Source organism: Ictidomys tridecemlineatus, chromosome 2 (genome assembly GCF_052094955.1).
Source record: "Ictidomys tridecemlineatus isolate mIctTri1 chromosome 2, mIctTri1.hap1, whole genome shotgun sequence".
NCBI classification, from domain to species: Eukaryota; Metazoa; Chordata; class Mammalia; order Rodentia; family Sciuridae; genus Ictidomys; species Ictidomys tridecemlineatus.
Genome location: NC_135478.1, coordinates 85,701,605 through 85,724,702, shown reverse-complemented (window position 1 = coordinate 85,724,702; position 23,098 = coordinate 85,701,605).

Genomic DNA, 23,098 nt, shown 5'->3' with positions numbered 1-23,098 from the left:
GAAAAGCTCATCCACGGGTGATGGGTGTCCCCAGGCTTCCCTGTGCAGCCCTGAGACTAGAAAAAGTGGGAGAAGTCAGGAGAGCAGACAACAGTGACAGATTTCTCCACGTCAAGCTAGATAGACGCCACTCCTTCCACTGAAACAAGTTCACTGTCAAAGGCCTTCTTGACCCCAGATATTTCGTCCAGACCTTCTCAGAGAGACTAGAGGCCAGATGGTCAGTCACAGGTAGCTGAGATTTGTCTTGCAATGACAAAAACCCATCATTGCCCTGAGAATCCTTATGTGACATTTAGGGTCTCTGCCCACAGTGTAAAAAGCCACAGGCTACAGTGATCTGAGGACATAAGGAAGAGAAAAGGGAAGTGCGGCTTTCAATGGGGTAGGAGCCCTCTCCCCTGGCTCTGGAGATGTCCCCAGGGCTTCTCCCCTCCTAAGGGGTTACGTGGGAAGGACGATTCTGATGTTCCCAGGGACCCTCTAGTCAATCGCCTGCTTGGAATGAAAGGCCTTTGGTCATTTGGGTGCACACAGGGCCTGAACCCATAAGAAGCCAACCTTCCAGAATAAGCACCGAGGACGGAAGTAGAGGTCATTGGAACCAGTGAGGACATGCACACTAAGCCCACGGCAGCAGGCCCGACAGTGGTGCTCAGGTCTATCCCTCATTCCCCCACAACCCTGCACACCAAGGAGTGGCTGGCTCTTGACACTCAGCTCAAAAATAAAAAAGTCAACCAGGAGCTGGAGACCAAAACAGAACAAGGCTCAGTTTTACAGTCACATTCTTCTCACATAATCCTAGATTCAGACGATAGTCTGATTTCTGGCCCTGAAGTTGCAATGAGCTAAAATGAGGTTTCAGAACCAGGAGGTGGGAATCAGGCAGGTCATGGGGGAAATGTTAGGTCACCTTTGATTTTGAGCCTGAGGCAGGGATGAGGGGCCCCCTTGGCCTACATAGATCTGGCTTTGTACTCAAGGAGAGCCAGGGCAAACTCGGGGATATCACAGACTTGAGTTGAGGCCACTGAGACATGGCCATTGGAGATAATCTCAAACTGGCAAAAGCCACAAAGGCAGGATTGCAATAAGGACCTCTCGGGTACAGCACAGGATAAAAGGACTAGTCCCTTTTTGGGACCTGCGGCCTCAGGAACCACTGGAGATTTAAGCTGGAGTCTATATCTGTCCCTCGGTGACCACTCCTTTGGGCTGGGGTTTTGGTCCCATTCTGTCATGGTCAGCACCCCTGGTCACACAAGGCAGTGAGAGCCCCCAATGACAGAGCCCACCATGCAGGCAGAGAATAATGGAGGCTGGCATGAAGAGGAACCAAGGGTCCCAGTTGTCTTAGAGGTTGTCCCACATTCTGTATTAGCCCATCATGAAAAACTTAAGAAAGTGGCAGGTGGGGCTGGTGTATTTCTTTTCCTTTCCCATGTAAGACAGGGGATAGGAATGCTTGGAGTAACCAAGGTGAAGACCATGCTTTCCATCATGTACTATGTCCCTGTCGAGACAGGGCGGGGAGAACCCTTGTTCCCTACCAAGACTTTCTGTCCAGCAAGAACTGCTGTCAGTAAGGATTTCCACCCATGACCAGGCTCAGAGCCAACTCCTCCAGAGTTTTTCTAAAAACCCCACATGCACAATATGTCAAGCCTTGTCTTACACAGCCTTCCTGGGAGGCCGATAATGAACGTGTTTATTAGCTTTGTGATCTGTGCTGCTGACCTCCACTTACTAGGATCCCTCTCCCATTGAGCAGAGGCCCAAGGCTGAGCAGATCTCCTGTGCAAACCCTGGTGCCAGGGGCAGAGGAGCCAGGTGCAGAACTCCTGGGGTCATGTGCCTACCTGAGCCCATTTCCCTTAAGCTTCGTCATGTCTTTGGAGAGCTGGTTTAGGAACCATCACCATGCATCCTCTCCCCTCGACTCCAGCAGAATTTCCAGCAGAGCCTTTTCCCCACTCTATTGGTTGCCTCTTTGTGATCTCTATCTCCAATCAATCAAGAGAACCCAACGCTGATCTGGTAACACCAAGAGCCAGTAACACCCTCCATACCACCTCCATATGAACTGGACACTATGAACGTATGTTGTTTAGAAAAGCCAAGTAACGTCCCAGAGGCTTTTGGTGGTTGAGCTCCCATGGAGCAGTTGGGACATACCTGCCAAGTCTCCATCATGCACTGGCTCTGAGTCGGCCCACCGAGAAGCGAGGGAGCCAGATCTGGGTGACCAAGTGGACACAGCCTGGAGACTGACTTCTCCAAGCCCAGATGGGACACTACCTTGAAGACAGACAACCTTCTGAGCCAAAGCTACAATAAGATAGCAGCACTTTACTGTCACATCAGGCTCCTCCATGATCCTTAGACAATTAGAACCTCTTGAGGTCTTGTCATCTCACTGGAGCATTTCCAGTCTCGGGTCAAGATGAGGGGGTCCATGTTGTCCAATACGTCAGACTATTGTTGTTTACTCACTTATCTACCAAGGCAAGTCACACATGCCTTCAGTAGTGGCTGACAGCACTTTTCCTAGAACTGGGGAGGAGTGGCAGAGGGTCTTTGGAATGTTCACCATCCTCCATGATTGGGGAATGGGTAGGGTAGCTTTTCCTTCCCAGTCTCTTCTGTAGACTTTGTCTCTAGAAATCCACATTTGGTACCATAGAGCAGTTAGGCTGCTACAATTTCAACAGAACAAGTTCAATCTCTATCTCAGGTCACGAGTGACAGGTCGTCAGCACACAGGAGTGTTGAGAACCCTACTTCTGTGAAGTCCGAGTGTTCCATCCCAAGAAGCTAGAGAGTTTTTAAAAATGGAGATGCTCTTTGGCTTGTAAGAAAGTGAAGGTTGTGCTGATCATCATGCTCCCCAAAGCCATATCAAAACCAAAATGATCTAGAAGCATCATTTAGGTAGACCCTAAATGGGAACAGCAGTTCAGTAATGAAGTCCAATGGCCGCCCCCTGCACCTCCACTACCGAGGGACACAGGAGATTATCAGGTTACCTTCAGGCAGAGGGACACAATTGCAGCTCTGACAGTATACGCCATTGTCCTACTGTTCCCCCCCCCATCATGGGTCTGTTGACAGCTACCACATGACATACTCCATCTCAAGCCAGAAATGTTTCCCAGGAATAATAGCAGAGAGACGGGGCCCAGATGAGGCCCGTCAGGTCCCAACCAGCTCATTATCAAGGGAGGCCATTTCCCTTCTCGTTTCTTTACCTGAGAACTAGAGTCTTGTGCTCTCAGGGTTGGAAAGCTAGATTTATGGGGGAAAGTGTCTCCCATTCAGAGGACTGAAGCAAACATCTGCTTTAGGACACAGGGAAGACAGAAATTGCCAGGGGAAAAGGTGGAGGAAGCCCTGCTCATGATGTGTAGGCCATATCTGGATCCCCATTTAAACAAGCCAGTTTTGATGATCCTTGTGAAAGTTTGGCTTGACTGTCTACATGTTGCTGGATGCTGGAGAAGCTGAGTTTGAATGCTAAAGGCATTAGGATGTTAGATACATGTCCATACACTACGGAGGGTGCAGAAGGATATATTCATTTGCCTTAAGGGGTAGCTACACGAGCTGGTGAGGAAACCAGACACCGTGTCTCAGCTGTCAGAGGTGGGTCCCTGAACACGATGGGAACAGCCATTTCTCTGGCTGGTTCTGTGCGTTTCTGAAGTTTTTATAAGAAGCAAAATCAAAGACTTTCTGGCCAGCTGAAAGACCAGGTGTACCATGATTGAGATGTTTCTTGACACAGGAACCCTGTACAATGACGAGGTATCCTCCATCCAACAGGAGGGAGGCCCCCACCAAGTCTGCACACAAGTCAATTCCACAGCCAAAGTGAGGGAGGATTCATCTAAGAGCCCATGGTGAAGGACAACCGCTCGTCTGGAATGCTGGTCATTTGGTCAAGTGGGTACACACAGGATCTGAACCCACAAGCAGCCGACATCTTCAGGAATGAGTACTGAGGACAGTGGAGCAAGGGCCATGCTGCCTAGCAAGGCCACATCAATGTCATGCCCAGAAGCAAAGCCCTGGGTGACCTCAGTTCTATCCTGTGTCCATCTGAGGCAGTTTTCAGGAAAACAAGACCCATGGTCCAGAAAGCCATGAGCTGAGCCACGAGCAGTCATCTTAGTTGTAAGAAGAGCTTTGGTCACCCCTGGACCCATGTTTAGGGAGAGATCTGGTTTCTGGCCCCAAAGAGTCCATGACCTCACTCAGATGTGAGGTTCTCATACAGAGGCAGGCAGCCATGGACAGGTGGTGCAGGTGTAGCACCATCGGTTCTGGGCCTGAGCAGGAAAGGGACACCCAGCCCTCCCTTCATGGGGGCTTGTACACAGGAAGCACCCGAGGACCTTTAGGGAGAAATTCCATGGACATTGCTCTGCGTGGTTTAGGTCCCTGAGGTGTTCCCACAGGGGAAGATTTTGCAGTGGCACAAACCTAAGTGCCAGTTCCTAAAGTCCCTTCAGGTGTAGTTGAGGGAGAGAAGCTCAGTCCTATGACTGAAGACAGGTCAGCCTCCAGTGTTTGGCTGGAATCTGGAAGTCACTCTCTCGGTAGCCACAGTCTTAGGATTGAAGTTGCCCGTCACTCTCTGATGTAATTGCAGATTCTAGGTGACAGGGCGATACTTCTTGAAACTAAAGATGGAATGACACTGGTGGAGCCCAATTAGGGGCTGGAAAGACAAGCTGGCCATTTCCCTTGCTCATCCACAGAACTCATCAGAATGATCGGTCATCTCAAATGCCTTCACCTTGCCATGATTGACATGAACACCATTAACAGGGACTGCCCTTTGGGAATTCTTGTGAAATCATGGGAGAGCGTGCTGGTCAGATCCCTGGTGTTAGGCACAGTTATGAAAGTGTGATCTACAGTATGGAAGACACTTATTCTGTAGGAACTTGAGAATAACTGACTAAAAAAATCTCTTCTTTGAGAATATGGCTCCCTTACATAGACCAAGCTCCAATTCCTGGAACCTCCACATCATTTGGGGGTAATGACCTCAACCAACACCCACATCTTTACTAAGTATTCCTAGCAAACATACACTGTACGTTCGATAGGAGTCCAACTCTGTCAAGAAAGTTAAGGTGACCTTGACCATAGGTTGTGCAAAGAATGCAGGAAGAAGATATGCTCATAATCAACAGGGTTAGGGCCTGTTTGAAGAGGCGCAGGTTGTCTAGACAGCTGAGAAGGCTTATGTCAGTAACCCTCTAAAGGTCTGATTTCTAGAACTATGGAAGGAAAACTCAGGAATTCCCTTGGTAAGGATGGAATGTATTTATAACATCTGATGGGAGCACAGTACCCAAGGTTCAGATTCTACAGTTGAAATAGAAAGTCACTTTCAGGGATGTCAAACCTTTACCCCACATGAATCACAAGTCAAGGAGTCGACCCTTTACAGAGAAGGGCTGTTGGTCTTAACTGAGGAGCAATCTTGGCATCCTCAGAGGCGGAACCCCATGGCACATGCTTGAACATGTGACCCCAGAAGAGGTGACCGCCACTTTCCTCGAACTCTTGCCAAGTTTCCAAGTGGAGTGGAATCAGAGGGAACCAAATGCAGAGTCCAGATTGTCTTATAGGATACCCTCCATTCTGGATGAGCCCATCTAGAAAACTTGACAGCCACATGGTTTGCAGGGTTAGACCATGGATGTCCTATCTAAGTAGGTGGCAAAAATGCTCAAAGGTGACCAGTGTTGGAAGTTGGAGTCAGGTCCTTCAATGCAGGCCAACCATTAGAACAAAGATGAACCCTTAGAACAAGGGTCTTGGATATGGGAGTTTCATGGGGGCAGTTGGGCGCCAAGCTTCATCCTTCCAGCGATTCTCAGGGCTGGTGACCAGAGAGGATATAACCACATCCATGTGACCGACTGGCTGCAGTTTGGCCCTGCCCAAGCCTCTGATGCAACTCTTGGGTTAGAGCCTGGGATGGGACCTTACTATGAAGGCAAGCACGAGAGGCGAAGCTTCAGTACAAAGCCTTCTGCTGCTGCCGCCATTTTGTACCTTCTTCTAGACCCTTATGTGTTTCAGTATTTGTCTTTAGAAGTCATCAAGAACCCTTCCTTGCATTGCAAACTGTCCAACCTCACATGGTAAGAGTTAATCCTGACCATACACAGTGTATGCAGTTCTATGGAAGGTAACGTAGAACTATCTTGTGTTGCCCTGGCAGGATAACTAGGAAGGCATTAAGGACTATGTTCCTCAATGTTCTCTTGTCTTCCATGGCTGCCAGGAGAGAGTGTCCAGCATTTTCCAACATCCATCGCATCCCAATGGAGGGAAAATTCCACTTGTATGTTTAACAGTACAGGGAGCTGGATATGTTCAATGTTCAGATTAGAATTAGAAATGCTGGATTATACACCTTGTTCAAAAAGTTAGTAGAATTCGTGAACTAGAACAAGGACCTCATTTGTCTCCACGTAATTACCACCCAGCACGGAAAAGAACCTTTATAAAGGGAGAAAAAAATCTTTGGTTTCATCAAGTAGCAATCTCAGTGTCCATGATGTGACCCCCAACACGTGCCTCCGAGACAGTACACTACAATGATCACCTTCATGGAAGTCTTTCCGAGTCATACTTAGGAAGCAGGATTTTGATAAGGAACAAGAACTCCTTCAGCAGGAGCTAGTAAAGGCCCAGATGGTCTCACCCGTCACCCGACTGATTATTGGCCTTTCATTTGTGTCCAGGAACCCACAACTGGTATGATGGACAGTCAGGCTACTAGGTGTCAGGCCAACAGGACAAGCCTTTCATCTGAGGAACCATGGTAGGCAGTAGATAGAAGGTAGAACTACGGACCTCTATCCTCAGGCGACAGCAGAGCCAAGTTCCCAAGCAGTACCGAAGACTCTGCAGGTCACTCCAGGCCTCACCTGGCAAGGCTGGTGCCCGTGACCATGCCCTCATTCCCCAACCTCAAGTGCCAGCACCATAGGCAGAAAGAGCCTTTTGAGGGGTTGAAGATTTGGGACACTATTCCTGCTCCAAGCTAAGGGATCCTTAAAGAAAAAAGATGAACTAACAGCACACTCAGCTTCAGGAGTGGTGAGGAGCAGGCGTTGAGGACCATGAACAGGAACGTGAAGCCATGACAGGTACCGGGCACATCTTTAGGATACTGGCTGTCCAGTGTAGGACAAGCAGCCAGGGGACAAAAGGAACGATTCCATTTAGAGGGCTTGTGGTCTGCTAGCTACCAGCGTATGGACCATGTTTGGATCCTGACTTGAACAGTGGAGGAAAAGGCTGCCAACTTGGAGTGTGACTACTTATGGGTCATTTGGTAGAGGAATTGGGTTTTCTGAGAGTGTGTTAGAGATGTCATGGTCTTTGTATACTGCAGGAGGCAGACCTAAGACCTAGGTTTAAGGGACACTTGAGAGGTTGAGGGATCAGAAACAAGACCCAACCCATGTCATTGATGTGGTTATTGCGGAGAGGAAAGCCACGTTGTGCCTTTCTGATGCTTTCTATGACCATTTTAGAAATACCGAGGACTCTTTGAGGACCAAAATCCAGCATAAGCTGCATCCCACAGATTTATGCAATGCCCCCTGCCAGTAGTTCTCTCTTTCCCATGGCCCTGACCTGTATATCATGTCCACTGGATTCAAGGATAATCATCTTGTTGCAAGAATTCTCCATTAGTGCTCAAGAACTCGTCATCCTCCGTAGAACTGCATGCTTTTGCTAACATGAGCATATTTAAGTCTTAGTTAAAAATCTTCATGAGCCTGCATTTATACAGGCTTCCTGAACATTCAGTATCAGGTCTGTTAAGATGTCAAGGGCAATGTCATGGACTCCTCTTCCTGTTGGACAGGGGACTTGACATCAGGACAGTGTTGATACCAGCAAGGGACCTGCCCAGTGGCTAGGAGGCTCCATCAAGCTTGTGCACAAGTATGTTAGGGTGAGGGAGAACTGCCCCAGAAACAATGGGGCCCAGGGGAACACACCCGAGGGACCCAGTGGGAGCCCCAGCCTCTCAGAGGTCTGGATTTACTGAGTTGCTAAATAATTCTCGACTTGAGATCCAAGTTTAGGGTTTTTCAGGATAGGAAAGTTGTGGGGAAAGCCGCCCTAAGCCTGCTCCAGCTTCTCTTCACGGACTTTGGAGGTTCAGTTTTCAGTGTTGACATCAGCAGAAACTGTCCTGAGCCTCTGTGTCCCTCTGCTCAGAGGCTAAGTGTCGTTGTTCCCTGGCCTTTACTGGGCACACCTCTCTCTAAGGAGATCAAGAGTTAATGGGCAGAGAGGAGTGACTGGCAGGGAGTGTAACAAGGGAAAAAATCATCATTGCTCCTACTTCGAGTAGACTCAAGTTAGGGTCCTCATCACTAGGGTACAGCTTTGGCAGTTCTGGAAGACATTGCTGGCCTTCTCAAACCTTCCCAGGCTCCTATGGAGGAGCAGGAGAACTGGAAAGAAACTAGAGAAGTATGCTCTCTGACAGGTTCTCCATGTCCGAAGACCTGATTAATGTAGCTCTTCCTACCTGAAAGTCTTTTATGGTCAAAGTTTTTCTGAACCAAAAGTCTCAGCTGTACCCAAGTACAAGTCAGCACCCAAGGGTGGTAGGTGACCTTCGTCTTGCAAGGAAAGACAATACACACATGCTTCAAGTGTCATTACCTGCCTTTCACGGGCTTACTCCAAACAAGATCCAGAAGTGTGGGGTGACCTTGGAGGTAGGATAGGGAGCAGAGGTCTCCTTCAATGATGTCAGGAAACCCATTTGAGCCTTGGAGACTTTCCCAGACCATTTCCCCCTCTACATTAAGAGCAATCCTTCCACGTCAGGTTACCCCACGCATAGACTTCAGAATCTTGGTGAACACGATTTTGGTGGTCTGTGGCACTTAAGGCTTGAGCTCACGAGAAGTTAGAATCTCCCATCATCTCCAAAGATGACAGGGCAGATCATCCAGCAAGAACAGAAGCTAAGTCTCAGAGGTCTCAGCTCTATTGAAACTAATGATATTGAACTCAGGGGCACTTGACCAGAGCCACATCCCCAGCCATTTTATTTAGAGACGGGGTCTCACCAAGTTACTTAGTGCCTCACTTTTGCTGAGGCTGGTTTTGAACTCCCGATCCTCCCTCAGCCTCCCAAGCTACTGGGATTACAGGCATGCACCAGCATGCTTGGCCCAAGATTCTCCAGAGTGGCTTCTTCTAGTGTTAAGCTAATGGTCCAGAAGTCCAGGAGACCCAGGCAAACCCCACTCCTAGTCTATAGGCATATGTCAAGTCTTTTCCATGAACCTTTGGATATTCTAGGAAAGGTTCCAGCCTCTGGGGTTAATAGGAAGTCACTAGGCTTTAAGATCAGCATGCAGAATGAGGCGGGCGTGACCAAGTAGTAACATGTCCACTAGACCCCAGCTTAAGTCAGTCAAAGACTCAGGTTTGCCACTGGTTGCCAGGAAGTGGCAAGGCCACACCTAGTGCTGCATTGTCACCAAGGAGAGTCAGAATGTGTTCTTAAGTGGGTAGTCAAGCACCTTCCTGAGATTCGATGTCACCAAGACATGTTTTTGTCCCACTGGGGACTTGGTCCTGCCCACATAGGTGATTCAACAAAAGACCAGTTTCAAGTTGGTGGGGCAGGGTAAAGTTGATGACCGTCACATCCAGATCATTCAACTGAGACTTGAGACTCTCCCCTGGTGCACATGCATAGGCACACACCAGGTGACTCATCAGCTCACCTATATCCAAGGTGATACTATAGCCCGAGGTTGGAGAGATCAATAAAGAAACAGTGACTAAGTTCCCCAGGGTTGGTAAATCCAGTGACCACGTCACTGCAGGTAGTCAGGAGAGAAACTGATCTCACTGAACAGTTCCCTTCTTTGTCCCCATAAGACCTTGAATGGATGCCGTCTGTGGGCTAGGAACTGAGGGACCTTGACAGCAGAGAATCTGTCATTTTATTCCAGTCTAGCAGAACTGAGCCTCCCTAGCAGGTGATGAGCAGTTGATGGAAGTGGTAAGAAAATTCTTTGGGGGAAGTTCCTAGTCTTGAAGAAACACCTCTAGTTCAATCAGAAGTGACTGTCACCACCATTACATATGCTTAGTTTAGTTAAAACTAACTCAGGTCCTGGAGGAGTGAATCCAACCAGTGCTCATTGTTCCCAAATATACCCCTACTGAGAAGGGGCCAAAGACATTTAAACCAGAGGCCAGTTATGGGATGGAGGAGGAGAAACCCAAAGCATGGACAGGTATTCCAGAAAGTGAGGAGGTACCCCAGGGGCATGGGGTGATGGGAGCCATGCTAGAGAGATTTTTGGAAAGGGAAGGAGAAATGCTTAGCATGGTCTGAGTCTGATACAAAGCAGGAGGGGAGACACTTAGGATTCCCTTAAGGAGGGTCCACAAGGGAGAATTAGAGGTGTCTAACTGACTCAGGGAAGATTCAGGGCAACCTCAGGGAGGTCAGGAGGAGGGTGGAGACTGGTGGTGGAGACTGGTGGTGGAGACTGGTGGTGGAGACTGGTGGGCGGTGGGCGGGGAGCGTGAGATGTGGCTCATCCACTCCAACTCATTACAGCCCATGTGGGTGAGATGCAATGCCACTGATAAGGTCTCCTTTAATTCCTAGAAAGATGTCCAACTTTGCATGTCTCAATGATGAGAGACTTGGCTTCATTTTGGGGGGAAATCTTGTCATTTGAGAAAGCAAGGCAACCTTCCCCTTGTCTGAAGTGGCTTGAGATAAGCTTCCAGAGTATCCTTCCAGGGTCCGCCTGTTTGGGCCCTTTTACATAAGTAAAAGCATGCTTGGGACCCTGTGACTGCTTCTCACCTCACCATTTCGAACTTTGCCATGGATTAGAAAGTTGGCCAGTCCAGCGTGTCCTGGGCCAGTTCTGGTTCTTCCTTTTCCTTCAGATCTCAAGGGCATTGAGTAGGGCACTTCATGCTTTCCCAGGAACTGGGGGAAGAGTCCATGTTGGGTTCAGCACCCTCTTTCTTGCTTGACCAAATTCTAGTTTCCTTTAGGATGCGTCCCTCATGGACGAATCCCCTTGGTCTCTAGAGATCTGGTTCTAGTGACGAGAGTGAGGCCAAGAGCCCAGGTACAAGGACAAGCAGTCTTTAGTCTATTAGCACCTCCAAGAATCCTTGCATGCCAGGGCTGAGAGTCAGCTCATACAAGCCAGCTGTACCCTACGTCTGATGTCCTGATGCCAAGAAGTCCCTCACTAACCCATCCCAAGTGCCACGTGGGCACTTTCATGGAGACTTAGCCCAACTTTCAACCCACGATGGGGACGAGGTGGTAATTGGACAGACACATCCTCCACAAAGCAACAGCCCAAGTCTAGAGTCTCTCGAGCAGCAATGCTTCAAGAGCGGTTCAGCAAGGCCTTTGTCGAAGCTCCAGACAGCACAGCCATGAGAGACTTGGCTGCTACCTCCAGCACTGAGGACCATTGTTCAGAAGGTCAGTCACCATTGTCAACAAGAGCTGGTATCAAGAAACACCAGATAAGCAACCTCAGCTACCCTTCACCCCACTCCTTATAGGATTTGGTTGAAAACCCAGAGGATGTGCAACATGTGGTAGGTGACTTCAAGAGTCATGGCTGAGGGGTCTCACCTGAAACGCAGTTTTTAGGTGGACCATAAGCTCAGTATCAAGGCAGATGGATCCTTTGCCATGAAGATTCTAGAAGTTTCCTCACCCTGGACCAAGAATCAAACATGACCTCAGCTTTGATGGCTGGCCCTTCGAAAGGGCTCTGAGGATTAAAAAAGTCAAATTTGATAAGGGAACTGGGGAAGGAAAGTGAGATCAGGAGTCCAAAGGGCTCTCTGATGTCAGAAGTCAGGCTTCCCCTGGGATCAAGATCTAGAGGGCAGAGGCCATACGAGTGTGTGGCAACCCAAACAGGTTTTCATCATAAGGTCTAGGCCACAACTGATGCAGTTCCTCTCACCCAGTGTCAACTCTGGCAAAGCTGCACATATCAGAGCCACTCTCCAGTCTATAAAGCTCAGCCACATGACTTGACCCGGCAGGTGACGTTGTCCATGTGTGCCACAGGTATCTGCCTTTCAGGGGCTCCAAGGCCAAACCTAGGAAAACCACCAGGGTAGCTTATAACCCTGAATCTGATAAGATTCAGGAGAAGGAGAGGTTCCCCCCAACAGGTCAGGAAACTGCATGTGATTGGAGGTGTTCTAGGGCTACCTGTAGTCCCGAGTTACCCTTCTACCTGGTATTCCTCCATGTCCCATGGGAAGGTGAGGATTCAGTTGCTTATCCATATGCTGGATTTGGGTGGTCTGGGTGTACGTAAGGTTTGTGCTCACAAGAGGTCATCTCCAGAGACAGACGCCGGATGAGATCACTGCCTCCCTCCCCACCCAGGTCACCTGCGCCAAATTCAGACAAGAAGTCCTGGAATGATCCCAAGACTCTCCTCAAGCAGCAGCTCAGCTTTAGGAGCCCCACAGTCCAGAAATCCAGGAAACCAGGCAAATTCCATACCAGAGAGACTTTGGGTAAGCCTTTTCCACAACCCCTGGTCAAGTTCAAGGAAAGGCCTGGGCTAGCCTTGAGGTTAAGAACTTTCACACCACCAAGGTCCCCAGAACAAGTGCAGAATAAAGGATGTGACTGGGGTGGCTGTGTCCACAGGGCTCTGAGCTCAAGTTAGACAAGGGACTTTCAGATTTAGCTTTGTATGCTACAAGTGACAGGGCCAACATCCCCAGTGGCACAGTCCAAGATCTTAAAAATCTGTCAGTCCCTCTGCATACCCTTTCAGCATAGGCATGCAGTCAGCCCACCTGGTCACCCAGGCTACCCCAGGGGCTTGGGATGGGGGGCCACACAGACCATCATTAAGCACAGCCCAAGTTTGGGAAACCCAACATATTAAGTCACTTTATTGCACAAGATGGTGGCTGAAGAGAAACTGCTCTTCCAATTGAATGTCTGTCTTCAACTCCTTGAGACCTCTAGTAGATGCATCAGCCAAGGGTCTGGATTATCCATGGACAGAAGTAAGGAGCATTCCTCACCATTGACTAGCAGTGCCTAAAACTCACCTGAAAAGTGGGAGGCATGGACTGTTGGAATGTGGCAAGGAATCCAGGATTGAATTCCCCTAGTTAGAGCCATCAGTCCTGTTTTAACTATGAAATTTCCACCTGCTGTGTGGTTTCTTCCAAAAATGTAGATCCTGGGGCAGTGAACACACTCAGTACCCATATGATTCCAAGTGGGACTCCCCAGGGAAAAGTTGTAGCTTTGAAGCAGGTAAAGTCCAAGGTGAGCCTTAGAAACATTGTTGCCAAGAGCAAGGGAGGACATAAGGAATGATGGGCTACTGGTCAACATGACAGGGCTCTTGGACAAGCCGAAAGAGCCACAGAAGTGATCGTCTAATGTTCAAAACCCACGAGTTTTAGAGGATTGCTTCAGGGAAGGGTTCTTATTTCCTGGATTCAGAGAAGGGTTAATGAAGGACTGGGGGAGATCAGGCAAGTCATTTAACATATCAAACATTCATCCCACAGGAGGGTCACAAAGAGGTATTGCTTCTGTGGGTAGATGTTCACCTAAGTCCAACCTTTGCCTCGCCAAGTGACACCTCCTATGTCCCTCTAGATGATACCATGATGCACCCGCCAGCTGAACGGGTTCTTGCCAACGTGACTTAAACAGGAGAAACTGAAGGGGGCAAGCACAGGGGTTGGGCTAGTTAGTCTTCAAGGTCCTATTTGCCTTGGGTAGACTCAGAAGTGACCAAGGTGAAGACCTCACTAGAAGTCAGGTGTCCCCCTTAAGTCAGATCCACATGGAAGGGTAACAATGTAGGGGACAGACAGGGGATGTGTGCTGTGTGGTCCCCTTGACCAGGGAACAAGGACAGTTTCAGATGTGGTGCCATCACAGGGCTGAGGGGCCTGTCTTTGCTATCCACTTGCCTTAGTTGAGAAGAAATCCAGGGAAACCCCGAGTCTCCTCACTAGCCAGGGAAAGACCAGGGTTCCTTCTGCCTCCACCGGACCTGCTCAGTAGAGACTCAGCCTAGTTAGGCCTGGGATGATGGGAAAACGCGGGATGAGAGCAGGAAGGTGGGCTGCTGCCCCTGGGAAGAGGGGAGGAGTCACATCCTCTCCAGGGGGGTTTGAGAAAGCACATGTAGGACGTCACGTGCCATGGTCAAGATAACTCCTAGCCTTGACATGGGGCCATTAAAAAGGGACATCATGGTTGGCCAGCAGCCAGCCTCTGGGGAATCCAGACACAGAACTCCATGAGCCCCTGGGCTGCCGCATGAGCACGGGTATTCATGGTCACACCATGTAGCCGGACCCCGCCCACACCAAAAAAAGCATGCTAGCAAGCAGAGCTGTAGTTGCTCCAGAGAAGTCCCATATTCACAGGTGGCACACGCTCCTGGCCCAACATAGCCTCATGGTTTAGAGTTGGGAGGCAATGGCCACTTTGGCTTTAGAAAGACAGACCAACTTTCAGTCCAGTCTTACTGGGCGTGGTCCATGGCACTGGTCTGGATTCAAGCTAAGATTCAAGCCAAGCTAACACAGAGCCTGGATCCTTTCTTGATACTCTACAAAAATTGAGTCACGAGCCCTTGAAGACACTGTGGTGGATGGCATTTCTCTTGGGCTAGGACCACAGAGGCACTCATTTCTTACACCTTTCAGAAAGGTGACAGTGTTCTGCACCAGCCATGAGCAGTAACACTCCTCTGCCTGGCCCAGAGTCTCCAAAGGATATTTTTTGACTAGAAAAATCCAAACCACAGGGAGCAGGAAATCGAGCTGGGGAGGAAAGCATTCGGTTATTTAGGGGTGTTTAATCAAAGACTGGTGTCTGCCTCCAACACATCCTTTATAGGGTTCAGCCTAAGAACCCCCTAACTATACCCTAACTTGCTGCTGTCTGGTTTTATGCAAACTTGGGTGGTTAGGAACAGTGGTGGGGAGGGGGTCAGCTTTGAACACTGAACTAGGAACTTTGCCAAGGAAAGCAGAGTCAAGGAATAACCCAGAAGGGTCCTACTTTGTAGTATCCTACTTTAAGTCCTCAGGTGCTCCGTTTGACAGGACTGTGCTGGGTGTTTCTAGGGTTAGGTCCCCATATTATGGGGAGACCAGGAGTTGGGCTCCAAGATGTTGCTGGCTTCTGTTTAGGCCATTTCCTTTTCCATTCCACATCTGTATTTCTACCCCTTTTCTGGCTAAGGCGAGTTTCCAGAGTCACCTTCTCATTTTGGTGTGTGTCATGAACATCACTACATCTGGAGGGAAGTCCCGAGCCCTCCATCCAAATTCAGAGATGGGCATTTAGCTCCATGGTCATTGTGTGGGGGGAGGGGAGAGTGAAGAGTCAAGGTCATCAAGGTTAGCAACTGAGCTCACTTGATACAGGTGCCACAGGGTATGGAGGAGGAAGCTCAGGGCCTGGTCAGCTGGTGGACAAGATAAAGGTCCAGTGTCCACCCATCTGCCACATGTTGTAGGCCATGAGAACAAGAGCTCGGCCCTCTCTCTATTGGCATTTTAGAAGTTAGTGAGGTAGTCTTGGATTCCTGGCCCCATTTTGGTGGTCAGCCCAGGCCACCTGAATTCTGAATGCTTGTCCCTTGGAAGCTGATAACATCAAGGCATTATTTGATCTCTTCCTGGTCCCAGCTGATGCTGGACAGCCCAGGAGCTTTCCCAGGGGATCAGGTTGGGCCCAGAAAAAGGTGTGGACACTATGGCCCAGTTCATCCTCTACCAGCTGCCTCATTCCACTGGAAGCCTGTTCATCCGGGGTTCAAATGGCCACGGTCATGGTTTGTGTTCGCCTTAAGTTACATGTATTCAGGGACCAGGTGCAGAGGTCAATGTGGGCCATGGAAATAAAGGTGGCAGCATCATCATCACCCCCGAAATGCTGGAGTGGTCAGAGCTCAGGGAGAGGGGCTGTCCCCAGGGGGACTAGGAAAGCCCATACGTCACTTGTTCAACCATGGCTTGACCTCGGTCGTTAGGTCACAGTGCATCTTTGGTTTCCCTCACAGCACATCCTCAGATGAGAATGCATGGCAGAGGGACCCATGGGGCTATGATTTAGGAGAAGAAGAGACGCAAGGACAGAAGCCAGAAGCACAAGCGCTCCTACAAGATTCTCTTGCACCCAGTAATGCCCTTCTTGTGAAGGGACTCAGGGGGATGTCACTGGAGGCTTATTTCCTGGTCACTAGCAGGGTTATCCAGAGCTCATACGTGTGCCACAGCAAATGTCTTAGCCCGAGTCCTTTCCCAGGATGGCCAGGCCCTGTACAGCTGTAGTGAGGGCAGTGGCATCTCTAGCCAAGGTTTTATCGTGTGTCACCTTTCAGGCTTAATTCACGTGACCCCTTCCTAAGCACGGCCTGTGTTCTTATGGAAGATCATTCCAAAAGCCACTTTCCCAAGCTTCACCGCCAATGCGGACCCATAGGACCCTAGTCCAACTCGGGACTACTCCGACTGGCCAAGTCGATGGCCCCTTACAAGTATATGAGGTCCTGGACCCCCCAACCCAGTTGAACCAACTCGGCTCAGGAAATGCCAAGAGGATTTGGTCACCTCAGTCCTCCCAATATGAGCATGACCAAACCATTAACTAGGAACTTGAAGGAACAGCCATGACTGTCATAGCACCAGGCTTCTAAATGCCACCTGATCATCACCTTATCTAGGACCCAAAGCAATGTTGGAAGTACTGGCCCTTCCTGACCAGTACATTCTGCTTTCAAAAGCTGCTTTCTGGGACAGAGCTTACTCTTGAATCAAATGCCATAGGTACTAGTGCCCAGCAGGGCCACAAGAGGGCCACCTGACTAACCTCAGGCCTCCATGCAAAGAGGCAGCCTCTAAGTCATAGAGCACAGGTGAAGGATGGCAGAAGTTGACACTCTGGTTGCTGTGGCAGCTCACAAGGCCACTGAGCAAGGACTTAGCCACCACTAATCCCCCCATAGCTCAGCACAGAAGAGGGAGGAATGAGAATGGAAGGGGTTGGGGGAAATTGGTGCAAAGGAGAATATCATCTTCCAGTTGGTACCCACACTTGGGCTCTTTGGCCATACAGTGGACAAAGGATGTGTGGCCATAAGGACCCAGCTGTAGGATGCGACTGGGAGCTAGGGGGAAGGGCGGGAACCTCTGCCCAGGGTGTGTTCTTCTAAAATGGGAGGCAAGGTTTTTTCCTCCAAGTCAGGAGCTCTCAATCAGTAAGACAGCTCGGCTGCTGATTAGCACTCCTTAACCAAGATGGGGAAGTAGAGTGCTGTCCCATCCTCTTATCACCCAGCTGAAGGGAAGCAGGGGATCGAGGGTTGGTGAGCGCCACAGGATGGAAACTGTCCCTGAATTCAGGGACCAAATGCATGCTCACCTGAAGTTCCAGGTTGTTCATGGCTGGCAGGAAGCAAGACATAAGTGTTTGTATCAAGACAGGTAAAGAAGCTCGCTTCTGTTTACATGTGGGAGAGAAACAAGCCCCCAGCTGGATTTGTAGTCAAGCCTCAGAAGTAGATCTGCATTGAAGGCATAGGAAGCCACAAGGAGGGAGAAAAAGTTCCCAAAAGAAATAGCTCAAGCCAGTCCCCACAACCTACAGCATAGGCTGGGAGAACAGAGGACCCCAGAGTGGGGGGACGCATGGAAGCCCAGATGTTGGTTCAAGAACGCGAGTGTGTGGGTTAGAACTGCCTCCACCTGCTTTTATGGAGCCCAGTTGACAGCCCTGGGCACCCAAGCTGGGGAAGGACGCAGGCACGATGCAGCTGGAAAGGCTCCTACTAGCCTCTGCTCAGGTTTCCAGTCCTTACAGGGACCAGGGTTCAGGATCTGAGGCCCATCTGCTCAGATCAGCGGCAGGGGAATGTGCCCCGTCTCTGCTCTCTGGGTCTCCCCTGTCTGATTGCCCTGGCATTTGACTCTAATCCTCTCTAAGCTGAGGCTAAACAAATACCAGGCTCCCTTTTCTTCTTCAGGGAGAGGGACCCATCTGTGCCTCCCTAACAGCAGGGGAAACATACTTCTGTCCTCCCGGGTCAGGGAGCAGACACCCCGGAGATGGCTGGCTCTCCAGCCCCTGCCCTCCCATCAGTCCCCAAGCCAGAGGCTGGAGACACTGTCACCTCTCATTAGAGGGGCCCAGTATTTTTGCTCCCTCCTTAAAAGGGCAGACACTGGATAATCACCTCCACAGGGGGCCGAGAGAGGGGCAGGCGCCCTGGACCAACCAGTCAGGCTCCTTAAGGTCAGAGCCAGGGATGTCCTTGTCCCCATGCACATGAGCAGTCAATTAGCTTTGTTCTGGTGCCTCATTGTGGCTGAGGAATGGGTCGACTCCGGGTGTGGAGACTCCTCCTAAATACAGGGTCACCATAGGAGAGGACAGGAAACAATAAGCATCGTGGTTTTCCTCAAAGTGGCCTCTCCCAGAACTTAGTTTTGAGCTTAATTTTGTTTAAGGTTTGTGGCCTGCTCAGCCTAATTGCAACAGGCCTGGAGAAGGTTTTGTCTAGATATGCCTGTCATTTAGGGTCATACTGTTCCGGGTCAGAAAACCCAAGAATCATGCAGACAAGCAAGCTTGACATCACCAGCTGGGGTTTAGAGGGCACAGCTGACCGCATTGGGTTGTCAGCATCAGGAGTCTGATACAGGCCAATACTGAACACTTCCGGAGAAGAATGGCTCAGAAACCCACTCACATTCCAAGAGCAGAAGATTCCAGAAAGGAGGTTCTCCATGAACCAAACACACCAGCCAGGCAGCTCATTAAAACCAAGACGAGCTTAAGTCAAATCTGTCACCTTAGACGTCAGGAGAAGGTTGTGTTCCTTCCAATTTCACCAACAATCAAATTCTGGACATGGATAAAGGACCCAAGTTACACAAGACTTCCCAAGAGGTTCAGTGTGGCCCCCTCAACTGAGGTCTCTAGGAGTCTCAATGAGCGGGTATTTGCTATCAGCAAGTCAAGCCCCAGGAGGTACCGGGAGGTTCAGAGAAAGATGGCCAGTGTTCCTCCAGAGACCAGAGGCAAGAAATGCTTATGGTACTCAGGGGGACAGCCAAGTTGGGCCACTGCTCTAGATCCAGAGGCTGGGGCAGTGAGAGGTACCAAGTTAGGACCACAGGGAGGTTCTGCCCCCACCTCTGCCGAGTTCTTGACTCAGGAACTCGGATCTCCAGTGTGGGATATATAACAGCCTCCTCCTGGCAGGGAGGACTCGTGTTGGATGAGCCGGGCTGATTCATGTGGAAACAGACTCCCTTACCTGTGGGGAGCCGTCCACCACTATGTCTAGAAGATCATGGACTACTATGGATGATCCAAATGGAAAGAAAGGAAGCCTAAAGAGGGGCTGGGGGAAGGAGGAGCTGGCGGGTGTAGGTGGATGCACGTCCAGGGAAGCATTTGCAGAATTTGAAAAACGATTCTGAAGCCGGGTCCCGTGCATGTCAGTAACAGCTAGCACATCTTTAGGTTTTCAGTGTGCCATGGGCTGATTAAGTCTTTAAGCACGCATTCAGTATTTATGATGCAGGTTAAAGGCTTAGTTATAGAGACATTTTTAGTGTGCAAAAGTGGTTACAAGGACTTCAGCATCCACGTTAGGAGGCCCGAAATTTCCAAAATGCTACTCATGGCAATGCAGAATGGGGCCAGGCAAGACATTTTCCCCAGCAGAGTTTTGGAACTAGGATTGAACCCAGGGGCACTTAACCATTGACCACACCCCCAGCCCTTTAGAGAAGGTCCATAGGAAGTTGGGGCCTTGCAATGTTGCTGAGGCTGATTTTGAACTCGCGATCCTCCTGTCTCAGCCTCCAGAGCCACTGGGCTCACAAGCATGTGCCATGGCACCCAGCTCTAGCAGACCTTTAATGGGTGAAGAACCACTTACTACATATGCCTGGCACAATTCGAAGCCTGTTTCACTTGCCCATGTTGAAGATGGAGTTGTGCTACTCTTGTATCAGCTAGAACTGGACACACTTACCACCTATAGCCTCAAAATGTCACCAGCTGATCAGTGGTCAGGCGGGATTTTCACGCCAGCCACCTGGCCCCCAGCACTGAAGTCAAGCTGCCTCTAGCCAGCAATGACGAGCTCATAAGCACTAGGGTGATGTAAGATGCAGAGTGTTCACACGCAGGAGTGCTTGTTCCCCCGAGATTATCTAAGAGGAATCACCAGATGTTGAGACTGATAACATGTTTAAGCATATGCTAAGATAAAGGTAAGGCCCAGTGGACCTACTGGAGGACTGACACGTCCCTGATGAACTAAGATGCTTCCTCATTTGTAGGTTCCAATTTCTATGCAGCTTTCAGAATGTGCTAGTTGTTCCATGCATATGTGGCCAAGGTGGCTACTGGGATCTGTGCTTGCCCTGGAGTATTGTGGGCTATTCCTGCTAACCTCAACCAGGAGGTAGCCCAGCATCTCTCTGGCCACCCGAGAGCTCACAGTCAGAACATTAACAAGCACTTTCTATTATTGGGGTCAAAAATAGGACAAGAAGATACCTTAAAAAACAAATGGGATCTTCTTCCACGAAATGGAAGGGTGTTTGTCAAACTTCTGAAGTGTATCTTCCTGACCAGATGGGGAAACGCCATCAGGTGGTTTTATAGATCCTCCCGGCTCTAACGTTTCACGATGCTGATCTTTGGATCAAAATTCTTCATGTGAGGGAAAGAGACACTTTCAAACTCATTAGGCAGCCATAGTGCAGTTCAGCTTTATATAAACACAAACTAGGAAAATTCTAGAGAAAGCAGCCCAGGTCTCACTCGACTCAGCCAAGAGACCAAGTCTGAGGACCGAGCTACCTCCTGGGTCTTCCATTCAATATGCAATCACCATTCGCACCTTGCAACCCTGGCAGCACCCTTAGGTCTACACAGCTTATGAACTGCGCCTAGCTGGACCCAAGTTCATTATCAGCAGTATCTACTGTATACAGTTGAAAATGGATCCTGCAGATGGGGGACAGCTGTTTGTACTTAGCAGTAAGTGTCCCTGCAAGGCCCGCGGCCTCTGCCAAAGGCATTGTTCTCTGCAAAGCATCCATCTCTCAAAGACTCCCTAAATCAGGGCCAGATGTCCACATACAACTCACGTTTCTCTGAAGATTCTACTTTCAGGAAAAAAGCAGGTAGACAAAGTAGGACGCACAAAGCGGCAGACACAGCCATGAGAAGATGGGTGCAAGTTCTAGGTGTGTGCTAGCAACAACGGGGGACGCACTGGCATGGACCAGGTCAATCCAAATAAGCCTGCGATAGCCGATTTCATACCTGTAGAATGGGTCTACCAAGATCAGCGATTGGGCCAATGGTTCTGAAGTTCTAGAGCCAGTACTGCGGCGTGTGCCCATCCTTTGGCCAGTTAGCCCTGAAGTGTGATTTCTTGCTCTTCACCCCCAGTAGTAGTAAGGTTTCCCATTTTTAGCTGGGTAGATTCGAGCACCCAGTAGGGTTCATATAGCCACATATATTTCTTTGCTGAAGTTCTAGCAAATGGGACTGTGGTTGATGCAAGTTTAGGTCTTAAAGGAGTACCTCCTTTTATTGAGCCCTTTTGCCATCCTATTAGCTGAGGCTCCAACCCTTGTCTGGGTTTTGGCTATCTGGAAACTGTCCTTGGAATGGACACCTTCCCTAACAGGGTCCCTGCATCCTGGACCATCATGCCTGCCCCGACATGAACTGCCTCTGGATTTTGAGCAAAGCAGCTTGGTTAGTTCAGGCTGCTATTCTTACAGGTTTGCCAGTGATGACCAGCTACACCTAATGTGAGGCGATTACCACCTCATTATTAAGTGCACTGGAAATAAAGAGTGCCTGTCATTAGAGACCCCCTTTGGGTCCTTTGTCAGCCACTTTCCACTAGACTGGGTGGAACAGTGTTAAGAGGATCCTGTAATTCTGAGCACAGAGGGAAAATAGGGAGCTTGCCTGGACTCTTGAGTTCTAGCATGGCTTGGCTGGGCCATGCCTCAGTAGAGGGGGCAGACTCCCGGATTTTTACATCTTCATTTAGAGGCTAGATGGGGAGGTACACAGTAAGTCCTGCTAGGAGTGCTCAAGTGGACAGACGTTGAGTACATGTGTACTTAGGCAAGAGTGACCCTTTGTTTAGGTTCAAGAGCTCCATAGGCAGGTGAGCCGTCTGGATGAACTTGAACCTTGCAACAGTTTTATGATGCTTGTCTGCTGGTGGAGCTCCCAACCATGCTGCAGGCTGACCCTCGACCAACTTCAGGCTTGGTCACCGACAGTCTTCTAGTAGGAAATCCTTCAAATGACGTGCACCAGTGCTTTCCAGTGCACCAATGCTGGTAGTGGCATTTCTGAAGCCTATTTGCCAAGGGGGGCAAGGTATTGGAAAAGAGGCATTGAAGGTTTCTTGGCTGCGAGATGCCATTTGGGGGAACTAGCAGCCTTCTCCAAGGAACGGGGTCAAGTTGGGAGCCAAGCTACTGCGATTCCTGGTCAACCGAGTCTACGCAGACCACAGGGCTTTGAAGTCAAGGGAGTAGCAGGCCCACCATGAGGGCACTCAAGTGCAATTGGTTAGGGAATGAACGGCGCAGGTGTCACAGTGGATTGGTCTTACTTTGGTCTTTAATACCCAACCTTGCTCCCCTCAACAGGCAGGCAGTTCATCAGACATTTGAGCAAACAGCTCCATGGGCCCCATTTCTCCATCTCTAATGTTCCCACCAGAAAGGAGCAGTGTAACTCCCAGGTAGGAGTTACAGAGCAGGTAGCATGAGAGCCTTGTTCATGTCCTTTGTAGATGGCCCGTCTTATTGACCACCTCCCATCTTATAGGGGATGGGCACTTAGGAGTTACTACTTTATCTGAAGTCATGAGAGTCAAAGTTTAAGATTTCCCATGTTATGGGAAAAATAAAGCCAAGCACTTCTCAACATTGAGATAACAGCCAATATACAAAA